This window comes from Callorhinus ursinus, unplaced genomic scaffold (genome assembly GCF_003265705.2).
Source record: "Callorhinus ursinus isolate GAN/ISIS: 27379988/994484 unplaced genomic scaffold, GSC_fseal_2.0 scaffold2, whole genome shotgun sequence".
In the NCBI taxonomy this organism is placed as follows: Eukaryota; Metazoa; Chordata; class Mammalia; order Carnivora; family Otariidae; genus Callorhinus; species Callorhinus ursinus.
Window position 1 is genome coordinate 49,903,613 of NW_027397064.1, and position 15,923 is coordinate 49,919,535.

Consider the following 15,923-nt stretch of genomic DNA (forward strand, 5'->3'; position numbering starts at 1 on the left):
GATGTTGAGTTAGCAGGCATGAAAACAACATTGATCTTGTTATGCATCTCCATCAGAGCTCTTAGGTGACCAGGTGCATTGTCAATGAGCAGTGATAGTTTGAAAGGAATCTTTTTTTTCCTGAGAAGTAGGTCTAAACAGTGGGCTAAAAATATTAGTAAATCATGTTGTAAACAGATGTGTTGTTATCTAGGGTTGGTTGTTTCATTTACAGAGCACAGACAGAGTAGATTTAGCATAATTCTTAAGGTCCTGAAGATTTGGGGGCTGACCAATGAGCACTGGCTTCAACTTACAGTAACCAGCTATGTTAGCCCTTAACAAGAGAGTCAGCCTGTTCTTTGAAGCTTTGAAGCCAAAGCATTGACTTCTCCTCTCTAGCTATGAAAGTCCTAGATGGCATCTTCTTCCAATAGAAGGCTGTTTTATCTACATTGAACATCTGCTGTTTCTGTGTAGCCACCTTTATTAATTATCCTGTCTAGACCTGGAGAACTTGCTGCAGCTTCTACATCAGCGCTTGCTGTTTCCCCTTGCACTTTTATGTTACAGAAATGGCTTCTTTCCCTAAACCTCATGAGCCAGGCTTGCTAGCTTCCAACTTGTCTCCTGCAGCCTCCTCACCTCTCTCAGCCTTCAGAGAATTGAAGAGAGTTAGGGCCTTGCCCTGAATTAGGCTTTGGCTCAAGGGAATGTTGTGGCTGGCTTGATCTTCTATCCAGACCATTGAAGCTTTCTCCATATTGCCAATAAGACTCTTTAGCTCTCTTATTATTTGTGTGTACCCTGCAGTAACATGTTTCATTTCCTTCAAGAAACTTTCCTTTGCATTCACAACGTAGCTGTTGGTGCAAGAGACCTACCTTTTGGCCCATCTCGGTTTTTGATGTGCCTTCCTCACTAAGCTTAACCATTTTTACCTTTTGACTTAAAGGGAAAGATGTGTAACTCTCCCTTTCACTTGAACACTTAGAGGCCATTGTAGGATTTCTAACTGGCCTAATTTCAATATTTCTGTGTATCAGGGAATAGGGAGGACTGAGGAGAGGGAAAGAAGGAATGTCGGGTCAGTGGTACAGTCAGAACATACACAACGTTTATTGATTAAGTTCGCCAACTTACATGGGTGCAGTTTGTGATGCCTCAAAACAATGACTGTAGTGGGACGCCTGGGTGGCTCAGTCAGTTAAGTGTCAGGTAATGGCTCAGGTCCTGATCCCAGAGTCCTGGGATAGAGTCCCACATCGGGTTCCTTGCTCAGCAGGGAGCCTGCCTCTCCCTCTGCCTGCCACTCCCCCTGCTTGCGCTCTCTCTCTAATAAATAAATAAAATCTTTAAAAAAAATTACAGTAGTAACATCAAAGATCACTGATCATAGGTCCCCATAACAAATTTAATGATAATGAAAAAGTTTGAAGTATTGTGAGAATTATCAAAATGTGATAGAGACACAAAATGAGCAAATGTTGTTGGAAAAATAGTGCCAGTAGACTTGCTCAATGGCAGGTTGCTACAAGCCTTCAATTAAAAAAAAAATTTTTTTTAAAGAAAAGAAAAAAATTATCTGTGAAGCTCAATAAAGCAGAGAGCAAAAAATGAAGTACTAAAATAAGAAATACAAATGGAATGGATTTGAGGTTAGATATGATAGTTTAATTTTTGACAAGTTGATCTTGAGGTATTTATGAGACTTCTTAGTGAAGAAGCACTATAGGCAGATGAGGAAGTACACCTGAAAGCTTAGGGCAAAGATCTAGGCTCAAAATATATTCTTGAGAATCCTGAAGGTACAGATGGTGACTGAGGCCCTAAGAATGATGAATTCACTGAGGGACAATGAGAGAAAAGCAGCCTTTGAAGAGCCATAGCCCTGAAGAGCGCCAGCATTTAAAAAAAGAAAAAAGTGTAGGATAAAGAGATGAGGTAGAAGATTGCAGTGGCATGGAAGCATCAGCAAAAAGGAGTCTCAAGAAAAGGTCAGCATTTTTAAATACTACTAAGAGCCTGAGTACGATAAAGGCAGGGAGCTGCACAATAGATTTAGCAATAAGGTTGTGCTGGTCACATTCTGTTTGCCTCCATCCCTCTTCAACTTGTTTCACACCCAGAAGTTTGTCATATGAATGACCTCAATGAACTTTATGCCTTCTATCTTCTGTTTGAGTTAAACCAATGGTGAGCACTGGCAGGGGGAGAAGGAGGAAATAAGGGAGGAGAATGAATGGAGACATTTTCCCCTCAGCTTCTTCTTTATGGATTAGCTGCAGGCTATGCATTCCTTGACCAAAGGTCACAGTTCCTGTCAGGCAGGTGGCTTTGCTTACCCCTTTTGGGCTAGGGTGGGCAAGAGCTTCCTGCATTGTTTAACTCTGGAATATTGTGCCATCTCTTGAGGGTTCACTATACTCCCTCAAAGGACTTTAATCTCTTTATGACATTCTCTCCAAATTATTCCAACTTGAATGTCCCACCTCTTTCCTACTGGAATCTTGATTGACACAATGGTCATTTGTGACTTTGGTGAGAGTCCTTTCAGGGGTGTGGTGAAGGCAGAAGCCAGATTACTGGGTGGATCAAAGAGTAAATGGGAGATGAGGAAGAGGGAAGGGCAAGTAGAGTATTCTTTCAAAAAGGTTAGCTGTCAAAGGATACAGAGGGGAAGGGATAGGGGCCACAGAAAAAGATATGGAGAGGTTTTATGTATTTTTCTTTTTATGTTGGGAAGACTTGAAATAATCATTTCATTATTTGTGAAATAGCTCAGTATAGAAAATGATTTTAAGGATACAGAAAAAGAAAAAAAAAAGAAAAGGAAACTAGCAATTAGAGCATGATCCCCGAAGAGGGTGAGAGGAAATAGGACCCCCTTAACAGAAAGCCTAGTCTTTAACAGAAGAGACCCCCTTCCATCATCCTCCTTTCAAGAGGGAAGGAGGAAAGGATGGTTGACCTGTGGGAAGTCTGTAATCCGAATGGGAGATTGAAGGTATTCTACTTTGATAGCTTCTCTTTTCCTCATGAAGCTGAAAGCAAGGTCACCTGATGAAAGTGATAGTAAGTGATGAGGTTGGAGATTTAAGAAGAAAAGAGAAGTTCTGAATATTTTGAAAAAAGGGTGAGGGGGGTTTGTCAGAACTCTCCGAGAACACAGTTGAGTGTGAAAATTTAGGCTGGCACCAATCTGCACGTATGTACGAATTTCCTCCAGAGGCACTGAGTAACATGGGTATTCTTTCAGAAAAGAGGAAGAATTAGATTGGCCAAAGTGGGGTTTTCCTAAGTACTCAGACTGAAGGACAGCAGGAGAAGACAGTCAAGGAATTAGGAAGCAAGTATTTGAAATAATGAAGCATGGAATTTATATGGATAGGCAAGGTAGCAATCGAGAAGAGAGGAGTCAAGAGACTAAATGTCCCGGAAAGACTGAAGACAGATGTGGGGGTGCTAATTGGGTGGGGCTAGTGATCAGAGAGCTGAAGGCCCAAGTTTAATATTTCAGTATAGCTTTTCCGAAAGCTGACAAGGTCCCGGATGAAGCCAGGGTGGCTAATGTGGAGAAAATATAAAGGCCATTGGACATGAGGCTTACAGGATTATCCATGGGATGGCTGCCATTGCTCAGGTGATGTCTCCTTTGAATGACCTGAGCTTGATTCTTTTTTATAGTTTGTATATATATTTTATAGAATATAAAAATTATTCTTTTTTATAATTTATAATTCATGCCTCATAACCCATTTATCAAATTACATTATGTCACAAATATACATGGTAATATTTAAATGTGAGAGGGTCATTCTTTACTGTACAATTCAATTCCAGTTTTCTGGGTCAATTAAATCCTTTACTTAAACATATTAACTTCAGAAATGTAGTTTTTTTTTTTTTTTTCAAAAAAGAAAACAGGTGGGTTTCTTAAACCAGGCTGCTCAGAAAAGTTCCTCATTTGGTTTTCTAATTATAAAGCACAGAAGGAAGGTTTGGTTTGAAGTTTTAATTTACCAGAGCTATACAGGATTAGTTTTTCTACATGCAATCCAGTATTTGACAGTTGTTAAATATTTGCTTTAACCATGAATTTATTTTGAGTACAACACAATTGCACCTAGTATCTCTGCATGACTCTTTCAGGAATTGGCATACACTCATAATATTTAACTAGAACCATGAATGATTTAAAAACAGAAAATGCACAAATTACTGTACTCCCTTGGAAGCACACAAGCTTTGACAGAAAGAATAAAGGGGTTGTGTGAAGAGCTTCAACAATAATTTTTTTTCGAAAAACTTTTATTTTTATTAGCTTTAAATATATTTAGCTCTTCAGTACAATCTCTTTGGAACACACATTCAAAATCCAGTAATGTGTATCAGGCCTATGATAATGGGCCTTAACTTTTTCCCTTTTGAAATCATAACAAGTTATTATATAATAATATATGTTACATAGAATTATAAAATATTGACTCATATCTTTTATATTTATAAACATACACACAGATTCATATATATATAAGGCATTATGTGCGTGTGTGTGTGTATCAACTTAGATCTGTATATACATATATATATACATACATTCTTATCCTGGTCTTAGTATATAACACTATTAATATTTGTCGAAAAGTTGTGACAGACACATTTTCTTGCCCAGTTTCTTTTGTGACCAATGACTAAATTAGGTGATGGAAAAACGATACAGTAGGTTTCCAGTTCGAAATCAAGAAACAGTGTCTTTTGGTGCCAAGAAAACAGATATGTTCAGCTGAATGAACATGAACTTGGTCACATTAACTTCATGATATCTATCAGCTGTGACAACCATTCAGTCATTCATGAAACATTTACTGAAGGTCCGCCGTGTGTTAACCCCTGAAGATAAAGTAAGGTGTGGCACTTGTCCAGTCTGCAGCAGGCGTGTAACTGATCTAGTTACATTTAATGCTTTGTGTATTACCTGTGAAAATGGTGTATATTTACACCAGAAATATTTTTTATGAACCAGTCTATGCTATTACCAAGAATTTAAAAGAAGTTTTAGTAGTTTTTAATTATAAATCACACTGCTTCTCATACATCACTCCTACTTGCATTGTCCTTTTTACAACCCAGAGCACATCTTAACGTACATTTGATTATCAGTATTTTCTTCAAAGTTTTACAGATTGATACCGTATTTCGTAGCACTTCTCTTGATCCTAAGGGAAAAAGGGGCACTTGCAGTCACCAATATACTACATTATATATAAATGCAAAAACTCTCCATGTCTATGTATATGGGGTGAATTTTAGAAGAAAAATTCTGATAGTCCAACTTTGGGGTTTTGCCTTGATTCATATGTGTTTTCCCCCTCAACCATTACAGATTATAAATGCTATACATATGACCAAACTCTGAGTATTAAGCAATGAAATCTATTCAAGCATGATTATTCTTTGTTACCTTTCATAATCTGTAACAATCAAAAATCTTCTGACTCATCAATAATCTTCTGTGATGATACATTTTCTAACCAGGTCTAGGTAAATTAGAGAAGCCAGATTATATAATCTTATATTGATGAAAATGATCAAAACTCTGGCCTAAAGTTTTTTTGTTTAGGGACTATTTGAAATATGTAAGAACTGCTAATAATCTTACTAATTATGCCAATTAGTTTATAAAATACCTGACTTTTTAAAAAAGCCAGTTACATTTATTTATTTATTTATTTATTTTTAAAGATTTTATTTATTTATTAGAGAGAGAGAGAGAGTGCTCAAGCAGGAGCAGGGGAGAGCGGCAGGCAGAGGGAGAAGCAGGCTCCCCGCTGAGCAGGGAGTCCAATGCGGGGCTAGATCCCAGGACCCTGAGATCATGACTCGAGCCGAAGGCAGAAGCTTAACCCACTGAACCACCCAGGCGCCCCTGTTACACTTTAAATATCAAAAATTTGGTTATTCATTTGTATATTCACTAAAAACACTTCACAAGATCCTCAAGAATTAAGTAATATTCCTACTACTTCAACACTAGCCACTGTATTATTAAAATAGAGTCAGGTCCCATGGTGGTTCTAGTCAGAGGCTATATTACTCAGGCCTGGCATGCTTGTTCGAAGGGGAGATGTCTGGGCCTTAGTTCAAAAGATCTGGGATACAGACTAGGAAACTTCATTTTAAAGAAATCATTCCAGGTGATTTTGAAGCATATTCTTAAGTCTCATTCTGATGAAGAGGGTTTTTGAATACATCTTTTTGAAATGTTTATCAGAATGTCATTCTTCTACTTAAAATTATCCAACAGCCCCCACCCCCACCCGAGTTTAGAAAACTTTCAAATCCTTGGCATAGCTTCTGCCTTCCTGTCTAACCTCATTTGGCCACGCTTTCTCTAATTGGTGAATCTGTGATTTTATTGGCTTGCTCTGCTCCTGAAAGCCAGCAACCTCATAGTGTGCTCAGGGCCTTTGCCTTTGCTGTTCCCTCTGCTTGTATTCTACCTCCCCCATACTTTCTCTTCATTTGGGCCTCAACTCAAGCACCACCTCCTCAGTACACTTTTGTAGACCCCCCCTACCCTGGGATTCTCTATCAAATGCTTCCTACAATTAGCTGAGAAGACAAACCTGGGCCATGTGTAAAATAATGGATTTGTAGGCCTCACCCCAGATGCCATCAATCAGCAGTTCCAGGAGACAAGCTCAGGAAACTGTATTTTTAATAAGCCACCTAGGTGAGTCACTATCAGGCCAATCTGGAAAATTGTACTCTCAAGTGTCCTAATTATTACCACAGAGGCTATCACTGTCCAAAAAGAGCTTTGTTTAGGTGAAAGCAGGAACTTTGGGTTGTTCCGAGCTCTGTTCTCAGAAGTTGAATGTGATCTGTTATCTTGTAGAAATTTCTTGGCTGAACTGATGACACACGGGTTTAGGGGAAGATCCCGGTCTGGTGTTTACACAGAAGTCATTGGAACTGTTTTTAGGGTTTAACCATAGTTATTAAAGATGGAGTTTAATTTTTAAAGGTTGATGTGAAGTGATTTCAAACTTCTAGCAACAAAATTATTGTAGTTTGATACTAAAATACAAGTCACTTTTCTCCTATACATAGCCCTCTTGGTGGGACTTAAAAGGGCTCCAGTTTGGGGCTTTCTTCTGTCACCATCATCTGGTCAAGAGGAAGCACTAATGCGTCCTTTGTCATAATAAATTCTGGGAGTCCAGACCATTCTCGACTCGGACTCAGCCTCTTCTTCCTGCTTGTCTGTCAGAGCAGCTAGTCTTTTACTTTTAGACATTTCTACGTGTGAGTCTGTGGTCCATGACTTGAGGGGACATAGGTCAAGATCACTGAGTAGTCTTACCAAATTCTCTGCAGCAGGCAGAAAAGAGGGGGATGCACCCCCACCCCTACTCTTTAGTGTATAAATCGAGGGGGACAGCTCATAGCACACCACCAATTCCTTCTGAAAAGTTAATTTCTAATCTCCAATATCTCTTTTGACTCCACCAATCCATTTTGTAGACTGTAGATTGGTGGTTAACCAAGAGTGGCAAAACCAACTTGTCCACCTCGTTGAAAAGTCCTGTATAGGTAGTCTAACATCTCCCTTTAGGGAGTCCTGAAGTATTTTTCACTTCTTGTTTTACGAACTCAGCTAAAACTTTAGTAAAGATACCCAACTTAAAGTCTAATGACTATAATTAGTGCAATGCAGAAAATTCGAATATGGCGACGTGATAGGATGGCTGGACAGTTACTTCAGATTTGATGGTTCAGGAAGGCTTCTCCTGACAAGAATGGCTGAGCCGTGAAAAGATCAGGGAAGAGAGCATTTTGAACAGAGAAAAGAGCTAGTGAAAAAGGTCCTAAGGCAGGAAACAAAAGGACTTGAGAAGGTCACGGAACAGCAAACAGGCTAGTATGGGTAGAGAGTGTGGTAATAGGGGAAGACCTAAGTAGCCAGAGGCCAGGACTTGCTTGGTTCTGTAAGCCAGAGAAAGAAGTTTCTAAGTTGATGGATTGGAGGGGGGAGGTAAAAATAAAGAGGAATCAGGGCTAACGCCTCAACATCACCCACTGAGTCCATGCCAGTCATTATAAAGACAAAGGAAAAGTAGAAAAGAAGAACCCTGCCCTCTTATGAGGAAGAGTCATGTAGCTTGACATCAGGCAGAGGCTTTTCAGTTCATGCCACTAAACTTTTGCACAACATTTGGCTACTGGATTATCAAATTTCAATGTCCACTTTCTGAAAATTAAACATTTTATTCAGTCATTTAAAATGCTGAAATTCCTGCAATTTCCTGTGCTCCTTTCTTTGCCACCACCTTGACTGCTCTGGTTCAGAGGCTGCCTCATTGTGTGCTTGAATTTCAGCCAGATTGAGAAGATAAGGGCTTACAAATAGTTTTCTGTGCTTTAAAATGACCTAAACTGTGTAATGGCCAAAAAATGACTCATAGAGGAAAGTTAGGAACTTCATTCTAGATTCTCAAGAGTTGGGAACGCAGAAGAAGGCTGTGAGCATCCTTGGTGCGCGTGTTCTCTCTGAGGCTGCACCTCGTGACCGGAACCAGCAGTAAGAGGAGTGCAAATGTCTATCTTTGGTTAAGTGAATTGGAAGCTAGGATCTGGAGGAAAGCCATGGAGATGAAGGAAACAAGTTCAGTTTGTACAAAGAAGTGAAAGCGTGGTGAGTAAAGAGGAAGTCATAAGATTTCATGAGTTCGAGAATCTTTCTTTTCCCCGGGCTTGTCAGAATGTGGCCGAATGAGAAGCCTTGGACTGTAGAAAAAGCTCATGGGACCTGGAGAAGAGATAGAAAGCAGAAATATTGGATGTTGAAACCCTGTTTTGTGGTGTGGTGGTTAAGAGCACGGGCTCTGGAGCTCAATTGCCTGCTTCAAGACTGCTTTCTTCCTAATGAGTTGTACGACCAGCAAGTCACTTATCCCTCTGTGCCTCAATTTCTTAACCTGTGAATGGGAATGATAATGCTCCATACCTCCTAGTGTTGTAAGGATTCAATGAGTGAATATGTACTTAGCACTTAGAATACACCCCACACTATGAAGCACACATCAACATAGTATTGGGCCCTTGGGATCCCACTCAAGGGGCTTTCCCAGGTACACTTGCCCAAATGAGACTGGTGGACAGGGTCCGGTTGCTTCCTCTTTGACAGTTGTGATTTGTATAGATGACCTGTACAGGTGATCTTAAAAGACTAGCACCTCCGAGATGGAACCATTCAGAAGCAAGGCTCACACGGGATAGTGTAAATAAAATGGAAGGCTCAAGTAGGATTATGTTAACCTAGGAGCACAACGACAGACAGGAAACGGAATAGTAAAGTAAGACAGTCTTGGGTAGCCTGGTGAAAGCAAGCAGGAGAGAGCAAAGTTGAAGGAAAGAAGAGTCAAATGGTCAGGCTCAAAGTGAGTAGAACAGAAAGAGTATGAAATCATTTAAAACAGATGATAAGGCAGTGGCCATATTAAATAAATAAACAGATAAATGCGTAGATAAAGGACCTAATTCTTTGAAGAGCTGCTGTTAAGTGAAAAGAATCAGTTTTGGCCACAGAGGTAAATATGGGAGGGAAAGAGGAATGATGTGTTGAAACTGACAGACTGCTCATTTCAAAAAGATAAAATGTGTTAGAGTGTCACCCATTGAGAGAGAAGCCAGACCCTAGGGAAGTCAGTTCTATCTGTTCTCAAAAAAAAAATTCATTGAGATTTGAAGGGTTAATGTGGAAAAGGGTGGTATTAGTGACAGGAGGCTTTTGGTGTTCTTCCTAATACCCAAGGCACAGACCAAACATGCTGCTCCAAGCATAAGGCTAAGACAGTAAATTTGAAAGAAATGGCTAGGAAACGTGTCTAGTTGTGTCTGCCACATCTTTGTGTGCTCAGTTTAAACTGATTCAAGTGAAAAATCCTGGCTGATCAGCTTTCACAGCTGCTTTGCCATAGGGAGTCGCTGCTGCTGGTGCCAAACGAAATACTCACATATGATGGCAACAGGCAGACAGGGTCCAGACATCAGACTCAGAGGGCAGAAAGTGCTAAGCACAGTGGGAAAAGGTGTTTCAGGTTTCTGAATTGGTACTTTTCAAAAAATTTTATTGCATTACTTTTTTCTTGAGGCATAATTGACATACAACATTATATTAGTTTCAGGTGTACAACATAATGATTTGATACTTGTCTATATTGTGCAATTTTCACCACAATAAGTCTAGTTAACATCCATCCCCCTCTGTACACAATTTTTTTTTGTGAGAAGTTTTAAGATTTATTTTCTTAGCCACTTTCAAATATTCAATACAGTATTATTAACTAGAGTCACCATGCTATGCCTTATATTTCCATGACTTACGCTTTAACTAGAAGTTTGTACTTTTTGACTCCTTCACCCATTTACCCACCCCCAGCTCCCAGCCTCGGGAAATTCCCTATCTGTTCTCCCTATCTATAAGCTTGTTGTTGTTGTTCTTGTTCTTGTTTAGATTCCACGTGTAAGTGAGGTCACATGGCATTTGTCTTTCCCGGTCTGACTTATTTCACTCAGCATAATGCCCTCATGTTTACATCGGTACCTTTTTTAAAAGTCAAAGGTAGATAAGCAGAGATGGTGGAAGTATTTGTCAAGTATTTTTGTCATTAAGCCACGAGACACATCAGGCTTGACTGCCTCTCTGCTTGCTTCCACTGGGGCATGAGTTTCCAGGATTAAGTTCTAGGATGTGGTCAAGTGTAGGTAAAGCAATGTCATTAATACAGCTACATTCAGCAAAACAGGACACACAGTTCAACCAAGGACAATAGAGAACTGAAGGACAAACCAAAGAAGCGTTGGCCACTGTTGAAATTATTAAATGCTCAGGCTCCCGGTTTTGTTATCAGCATGGCTAGTAATATTGCAAGGTATCTAGATTTCCCTCCTGGGCATTTAAAGCCAGAACTGGGTTTGGGAGTAGAGATGAATTTAAAAGAAAAAGGGAGCAGGGTGATAGTGGAGGTGGAGTTAGACACCATGTGCTTCGAGAGGCTGAATTTTCCGTAAGGACAGGGAGAGAGATAAGGGAAGATCAAAAACATCACACCCAAGCAGCCAGCAAAGAGAAAAATCTAGGATCAGAAGCGGTGGGTCTGCCAGTGGGAGGAAGGGTAGAGGCAGGAGAACAGAGTGCTGTGAGGGCTGGCCTCCCGGGTGGGGGTGTCTAGAAATGTCCCCAAAGGCCAAAGGTGTGTAGGTGGAGAGAGCGTACTGGAACAGCTGTGGCTGAACTCCTGGCTGAAGGAAGCTCGTTAAGGGGATAATGTGCTTTGGGATCAAAGTCTGGAGCAAAGACAGACTAGAAAGACATTCAAGAAAAGGTCCTCAAGGATTCCTGAGATAGCAAAATCAAAAGGCCAAGATAAGGTAAAAAATCAACAGGCCATCCCATTCTTTTCAAAATTTTTACCCTTGGATTTAACTCTTGTCTACTGAACTAAAGAATTTTAAATATTAGCAAAGCTTTCAGAACTTCTAGTGACTGACCCAGACTTTCCTTGCTCCTCTCACCACACAGTTACATCAGAGGTAATTTTAAATACACATCATTTAGAACAGATTAATGTCTGGTAGAAAGAAATTTGGTCAGCAGGAAACTGATTTTCTCTTTATTGGATATCGGCCTCTTCATAAAGCATTCCAATTCCTTTTTTAAAAAAACAAAAAGCTGAAGAAATGTAGCCCACATTGCCAAATGGGTCAAGATCTGAGTCTGAAAGTAGAAGGAAAAGGGTAGAAATGGAGTACGTACCCAGAGGACCATAACACAGCGCTTGCTGAGGTTACTAATTTCAGTTCACATAGGACCTGAGCATCTGGGGCCATATTCGCCTCGCAGGCGAAGGAAAGAAAACTGAAATGAAATACAGGAAAGTTAAAATTACATTACAAATGGATCAAAAAAACCCTCCTATATTGCCTAGATTGATGCACTGTCAAGGACTCTGCCTTATAAGCCTTAAGAATTGCTTCTGAGTGATTCTACCCCATAAGGCTCAACACAAAACCTGGCATATTATCCAGTTCCTACCCTCTGATTTGGTGATCTAATCTAAATAATGATTCCAAGATTCCTAAAATCAAAATCTGCAATGTGATTCAAGAATATTAAATTTTAAGGCACTGGCAAATGTTAGTTTCTACAGAATGAGAAATCCGTAGAACATTTTCTAAACCTCTGTAGAATGTATTGTCTTGGTAATCTGGAAAAATAAGATGCTCTGACAAAAGGAACCACATATTGCTTCCTCAAAATACTGTCCTGACAGGGGCGCCTGGGTGGCTCAGTTAGCTAAGCCTTCGGCTCAGGTCATGATCCCAGGGTCTTGGGATGGAGCCCAGCGTCGGGCTCCCTGCTTAGTGGGGAGCCTGCTTCTCCCTCTCCTGCTCCCCCTGAGTGTGCTTTCTCTCTTTCTCCTGCTCTTTCTCTCTCTCTGTCAAACAAATATATAAATAAATAAAATCTTAAAAAAAAATACTGTCCTGACTTATGTTAAGAAGACTTTCCATTAAAAAGTCAGTCTCAAATAGGTGAGAAAGTTAACAGATTACCAAAGTTCAGTTGTATTTTAAACACTGTCTTTAGTGACTTCGTGAAGGAATTTTTCGTAGAGAAGACTTACAGATGACTGAGGAATTACTGTTAATGTTAATTAAGTGGGTGCATAGAAGTTTCTTTTGAGCAAGTGCAACCTCCAAATTTATTTAACAATAGGAGAGAATGTTATTTTTCTTTAAAATTTCCAGAATGTAAGCCCATATACTGGAAAGACGAGTTTGCATAGAGGGTTGTTAAAGCTGCACAAAAACGTTTTCGAAAGACTTTGATCAAAATCAATACTATGAATCAGAACTGTCATATTTTAGATACTTTTTTCTCATTATCACTCACTATATTGTTTTTTGAATATCAGCTTTTATTGGTATTTTGTTGATACTAGTATTTTAGAATATCTACAAGTTTATCTTCATCTTTTCCCCCCAAACTGTCGTGTACACAAGGTGAGTGTCTTTGTTCTGGAGAGAATGACTTAGAGCAGTGCTTCTCAAACGGGCTACATTGACGGTCCAGCTTTTCTGATGTTTTGTTTTTGTTTTCAGTCTGTTGTGAATCAGTGCCATTTTACAACAGTGGAAACGAATTACTGGCAAAATGAAACTAATAAAGCAAAGGTGTACAGACATAAGCCACATATTTATTATTAAATTCAGTAGTTATACTGTTCTGTCAAATTGCTATAAAAGTTTTTAAATGCTTACTCCCAGCGTTTCTGTTCATGGATTGGCACTGGTCCAAGGTTCGCAATTTGAGTAGTATTGACTTGGAGGATTCAGATTAACCAAAATTATCATGATTATGCCACGGTACAGAGAGCCATTTGAGCGATAGGGATCCTATCTTACTCCATATAGTAGCTACAGAAATAAACAGTATCTTTTACTTATAATAGAATGTTTTCACTTCCCAAAGTGTTTGCATGTTCATGCTCCCATTTATCTTCAGGACTTACTGTGGCAGGTAGATGTAAGCTTATTATTTTATCATCAAGAAGCCAACATAGCTTCATCATGGAAGTGTGTTTTAGCCTACTATTTGATAGTATGATGCTATAAAAATCTGGATAGAACAACAGCATATGTAAAAAAAGAAAATAAAATAATTTTTTTTAAAAAAGAACACACTGTATGCAAACCACACAGTGAACTGAGTTACTGACTTCTTTATTCAATTCAGGAAACGTTTATTGAATGCTCATACGTGGCATGCACTGTCCTTGACTTCATATGTGGGGAATTTGAGAGAGGAATAGGACTTTTTTGCAGTCTGACAGGGCTGATGAGGCATGCTCTCAGTATGTTTAGTGCAGGGCACTAAACCAAGTGTTGGTAAGACTGGAGAAGGAAAGGCTAATTTTGCTGGACAAAGTAGCGTTTGAGTTTGGTCTTGATGTAGAGTAGCTGTTGAAATTGATGCAAGGGATTTCTGCTGAAGAAGTAGATCAACATGAGCAAAGTCACAGAAGTATGAAAAAACAAGGGGAATCTACAAACCAGCTCATCCTAGCTGGGCTTTGCATATGCAAGGATGACTTCTGGGAAGTAAAGCTAGGAAAGTAGATGTGTGCAAAGCAATCTTGACCGTACAAAAATAGATATTACAGAAGACGTGATGGGGAAACAAAAAAGAGAATTCCATTAGGCAGTATACACAATAAAACTTGACAATACACAATACACAATAAACAATACACAACAAAACTTGACAAAAGTCCTGATTAAACATGTATGTCCTTCTGAAAGACTCACCAAGGTTCTTACTGGCTACAAAGATAATTCATCTATCTTTTTTTAAAATTTTTTTATTGTTATGTTAATCACCATACATTACATCATTAGTTTTTGATGTAGGGTTCCATGATTCCTTGTTTGTGCATAACACCCAGTGCTCCATGCAGAATGTGCCCTCTTTAATTCATCTATCTTTTTAACTTTCCCTTTCCTTTCCTAGTGCAACTAAAAATCTCGACGTGTAATTTTGCATTTCCATATTCCTCATCCTATTCAGTAGACAAGATATTATCATTAATATCATCTTCCTTAGAATCTGCACAGAAAAGGCACGAATAACACTCAGATTTCTTGCTTTTCCTCTGATGTGAATGGTGACACGCAGAGGTGTTGGTGAAATGATTGTTGGCGAAATGATTGTTGGCATTGAAACAGCCATGTCGTGTGAAGGGTTAGGGGCCAGTGGCAAGCAGAAGCTGCCTGAGAGTTGAGAAGCAAGGACAGAAACAAGGATGACAGAAAACACATGGTATTTGAGAGACAGAAGCAACAACCCCTCAGCATGACCTTCAGATCCACTTTTAGCTCCAGAGCTACTTGGACTCTTTTTCTTAGATACCTGCAGAGCGGTCCTTTATAGCCTTACGTCTCTTTTATTTAATTTAGCTTTCATTAAAATGGGTGTTTGATGATGAAGACACACTGCACTGCCTACATGATTATAAAGGAAAAGGAAAATAATAACTGCATAAGTCGCCTTCAAAAATGCCCAAGTCACATAGAGCATAACAAAGACTGGGTATTAACTGTCTCCAGAATAATCCAGGCTGATCTTTCTCTCCCTAGTTTTAAGGAAACAGAAGCTGGGCATATGTAGTTTTAAGCTGCAAAATGTTTATTCTCGGAAATTATATTTCCTAATAAAAGGGAACTGATGAAGAAAGAGGAAAGACTCTGGAAAATAGTTGCATCAGCATGGTAGATGTATATACTGCCCTGCAGCTCTCCCCAGTGCCCCCCTTTCCATGAAGGAGAATGGTGGGGAAAAAACCTAACTAACACTATATAGGTATATTCATTCAGATAGGAATTTAGACTAAAGTAAAAGAGATTATTTTCTTCTCAAATGAAATAAAAATGTAAAGCTGATGGGTATAAGATAAAAACAACAGAATCTTGACCCTGCAAATGGTTCCAGGCTTAGTAGGCTGAAGTGTGGGAGATAGTGTGTATACTCAGCATAGAGATTCTTCCCACCAGCCACACTTTACGTTGTCCATACTATCACCTTTGGCCATGAAGGACGCCAGCAAATATAGCACCCTCAGGAAAGCATAATGGGGGCTCATGGACATACCGCCAAGAGAAGAGATGAAGTCACCAGCATGGGACAGCACGGGCTCTCAGTTTCAGAACATTGCATTTTATGATTAAAAAGGGCTGGTGGCTAATAAAATGCAGTGATTATGACACATGATTTCCCCAGCTGCACTTAAGGTAACACCAAGGTTACTCAAACCAAATATTTTAATAGATTCACAAAGACCAGAAGCCATTCCTAGATTTCCCAGCTGGAAGAGTTC

The 15,923-nt window shown here is 39.4% G+C and overlaps 1 long non-coding RNA gene across 3 annotated transcripts in view; it reads right to left on the bottom strand.

Moving 5' to 3' along the window:
* The window catches only part of LOC112806760 (uncharacterized), a 333,839-nt gene that overhangs the window by 34,186 nt on the left and 283,730 nt on the right, over positions 1-15,923 (bottom strand). For all 3 annotated transcript variants that reach the window (XR_012375023.1, XR_003203930.2, XR_012375022.1), the window contains exon 7: positions 11,804-11,905. This is a non-coding gene — a long non-coding RNA (uncharacterized lncRNA). The remainder of the gene's footprint in view (positions 1-11,803; positions 11,906-15,923) is intronic.